The following is a 4,355-nucleotide window of genomic DNA, read 5'->3' on the forward strand; positions in this document are numbered from 1 at the left end:
TTTTCGTACAGCTGCAATGTTGGTGAGTTTAACATTGTTTAATGCAATCAGACAGGACTTTTCTGTTTGGATGAATGGGCTGTCAAGGCCAGAAAGTAGTGTTTTGCCACTCAGTGGGCGTTCCCGCAAAACCTCCAGGTATGATGATGTCATGCACATAACCCTCTATACTTCCTGTATGCCTGTGGGTGCACCAGAAGCTTTCAGTGTGAGTGTTTGCTTGTTGGACTGGCTGCAGTTTGGAGGTGGTATGGGAAAACAATAACCCATGTGTACAGTTGGAGGCCATCGATATTGTCCTTTTCTTTTTGCTGAGGTTTGCGTGATCTGCGCAAAAGGACAGTTAACCCATTTTGGGCGGGAACCCCTTTTGGTGTTTTAAACATTATGTTATAATTTAGCTATTGAAAAATAGCAGATCTACAAGCTCGTAGCGCGCCACTGAGTGGCACGCTACGAGCTTGTAGGTCTGCTATTTCTGAAAAATCGTGAAAATATTTATTTCAGAAAACTGGAGGATTTAGAAGGATTTTTTAAAATTTTGAGGTCAGGCCTAAATGGGTCAAATGATAAGGGACAATATCGGTGGCACCCAACTGTACTTCTGTGAAACTGATGCACTTAGAGAGCCAGTAACAATGGACCAATTATTGGGAAGCAATTTGGATAGCTGGAACAGACAGTCTCCCCAGTTGTCTTCATTTGTGTTAGCACAATTTGTTCAAGCACCTTAGTTTGTAAATGCACCCCAACTAAATAGGAACTGAACAACGAGACGGCAGGGGCTGGCCGGAGACACTGCAAGGTGAGGCACATACTTTCTTTGTTTGATGTTACCATTAGCTTAGCCTGGTTACCATTTCACAATGTCATGTGCATAGGGTTGCCATCTACTTGACATTCAAATTGCACGCGGACGGGGCGGGCGTCCCCTATTTCCAAGAAATACAAGAGATGCTCAGAAAAAGTCTCACTGTATAGATGCACTGTTTTTGTATACTATATTTAATTTAATTATAATTTATTCTTAGCCAATAGCCAATCTACAAGCTCACAACATTGTAGACACTATTTCTGGCAAAGAAATTTGATGTAGACCGAAGAAAGTGGTCCAAGTACACTCCAGTTTATTAAGTCTAGAGGGTTTAAGTGGTTAATCTGTATTGTAGTACAGTGTACTTTATATGAGCTGTATGAACTTAAGGACAAAACAAAAATAAGGATCGAAGTGTGTCCCGCAGTTCAATAAGTCAGGGGTTCTCAACCCGTGGGTCGCGACAGCTCGGGGGGTCGCCAAATTATTTTAGGGGGTCCTCAAATGATTCCTTTTTTTTCTTTTTGAATGGCTGGAAAATAGAATAGAAGAGTTTACATAGTACATTCATAAACTTTCCTTAACACTTATACCGCCATTAGCCGAGGTCAACGTCAATCAAAGCTCATTATTTAATAAAACCCTCAACGCCATTGCCGTAGATCAATGGCAATTGCGCTTTTATAGCACTTTCGATCGATCAAGCCATAATGCTACTAACGTTAGCATCGGGTTGCTAGCTGGTGCTCCCAATAACACAGGATCGCGGCATTAACACCATCGTGGCCATAATCACCCATTCTATCTGTTTCTTTCAATCGCCTGTGTCTCCTATCGCCTGCAGCACCCGCGGCAAACATGGCACGATACAGCATCGTCACACAACCCAACATAAGTTCACAACATCCGGTCTAGATTTTTGGCTCTTCAAAATAAGAGCTTAACAGGGAAAAGTGTGTGTGTGTGTGTGTGTGTGTGTGTGTGTGTGTGTGTGTGTGTGTGTGTGTGTGTGTGTGTGTGTGTGTGTGTGTGTGTGTGTGTGTGTGTGTGTGTGTGTGTGTGTGTGTGTGTGTGTGTGCGCGCGCCCGCTAGACATGGCCATATGTCAGTATCTCACTGACAGTATCTCGCTAACATGGGTGCTGTTAGCGATCTGTCACCTTGATCATTTTTCATACCCGCCTACTCCCAATCACGGCTCTGCTGGGTGACCTCAGTGTCACAAGTTCAGCCACTATAGGCCATATCACAATGACCCCTGAATGTCACCCTGAACCATCATTGTTAAGTCACTGTGGAATAAATCTCTCAGTTAGAGATAAAAACAAGCTCACCCAGGTAGTCAACCAGGCAAGTAAGATCATTGGAGACAAACAATTGCAACTTCAGGACATATACAACCGCTCCATAACCAAAAAAGCAATTCAGATTTACAATGATTCTTCTACCCATCCTCTTCACTCTGAATTTGACTTGTTGCCATCGGGCAGGAGGCTTAGGGCAAAATTAGCAAAAAAGAAGGGTTACAAAACTTTGTTTGTGCCAACTGCTGTGGACATTTTAAATAAGAAAATGTTTAAATAGTCTAATCGCCACTGCTCATGATCACTGTTGTTGTGTTAATGTGAATGCATTTTTATATAGTATTTTAATGCACCTGTGTATTTTTTGTAATGTTTTATTGTTGTAACTGACTGCCGGTGTGCCAAAGACGAATTTCCATTTTATGTCAATTTAATGGACAATAAAGTTTTCTTTATCTTTATCTAAATACATCGAACATGAATTCACGTAAACCCTCCCCTGCAGAAGCAGCGAGTGCATTTTCCGGCAGCGGTACCATATACTTGATTGACTGGAGTGACTCTGGCCTCTAGAGAAACCTTTCTCTTTTTGCTCTACATAATTGTAATATCTTTGCTGAAAACTGTAGGTATGACAAAGTATAATGGGGGCTTAAGTAGCTCCAATTTGCAACACTAGCTTTGTTTTTTCATTATAGGCTAATGGGATGAATCTAGAGTTGCAAAACCCTCCATTGACAGCCCATTGATCCAAATCGAATTTCCGATCTGACATTGCAGCTGTAGGGCAAGCTTGATCCCTTTTCAATCTGCTACGTGTTTTATCACAGAAATCCACCGTAGACATGTTATGAGCTACTTTCTGTCAATAAATTCTGTGCAGGTGATTATTTTTCAAAGTGTTGAAGTATGGAAGCGGTCGTCGAAGTCACTGAACGGCACTGCGTACCACCTGTTCCGCACATAATGCAGGACGCAGCAGCACGACCACGACCCGTTAATTCAAAATGAGTGCTTCCAAACTACACTTATCACGGGATTTCTTAGCAGAAAAGTAGCTCATCATAACATGTCTACAGTGGAGTATTATAGAACAAACACTTTGCAGATTGAAAGAAGATAATTCAAGCTTGCCCTACAGCTGCAATGTTGGTGAGTTTAACGTTGTTTAATACAAGCAGAACGGAAATTCGATTTGGATCAATGGGTTGTGTGTCACCGGAGGGTATTTGCAACTCTATAGATTTAGCCCATTACTAAAAAGTATCTAGTGTCGCAAATTGCGGCTATAGGGGCTTAAGTAGGCCCTACTGTAGTCAAATGCCCTATAATGTTCCTCTGGTTGAGCTACCAAGAATCAGTTAGTGGAAGTGAAGCGCTGGGAGGTAATGAGCGAGTCGAGAGCTCATGATTCAGGGGGGCCAGCTAGGCCCCAGAGGGTTCCCATAAAGTCTGGATTGATTGGCTTTTTTAATGTGCCTGGTGTCACAACTCGTCAAGCGCCCAATAAGTCCTAGCAGTGGTGCTGGGGGAGACCAGTTCTTTAGATTAAAACTCACCTCAGGTTTCTCTTCTCTCTCTCCTTTAAACCACCCTCTAGACTTGGTAAACTGGACCAAGATGGTCTATTTCTGGCTACTGTTCCCCTCAGAATATGGATGCTGGGGGTCCGACTGGTAAAAGAATGGGAATCAAGGTCAGGAACAGATTTTATAGCAGAGTGGAATTGGATTTGGCGTGTAAAAAAAAACAACATTTATCACGTATGTTATAGAGAATAGTTTGGATTGCAGACCAATTGTAACACTGGAAACGCGTTTTTTTATTAATTTTTTTTTACCCTCCAATTTATCAACGTGGGGGTTGAGTTTACCGAGATCAGGGGAGCTGAATTCAATCAATTCTGAGTTGAGCCTTTATAAACAGACTTTACAAGCAGCTGTTGAGGACATTTTAGTGTCCATGGCCTCTTTAGAGAGAAACTTTAAATGTATGTCGGCATGAGCAAGGTCAGACCCAGAACAGGAATTTGAAATTACTCTGAAGCTAAGACGACGTGATCAACAACCATATAAACTAAGGTTAAGTCACGTAAAGTAGATTGGAAATCATCTTGGGTCCTCTCTGACACTGACATTGCATCACCTGGAAAGCCTGGAAAGGATTTTATTGCGAAAAATCGGTTTGAGGGATAAGGAAGTTCCAGATAGAGGGTTCCGGCCTGATGACTACAAAAC

Source organism: Electrona antarctica, assembly GCF_951216825.1.
Source record: "Electrona antarctica genome assembly, chromosome: 23".
Lineage (NCBI taxonomy): Eukaryota > Metazoa > Chordata > Actinopteri > Myctophiformes > Myctophidae > Electrona > Electrona antarctica.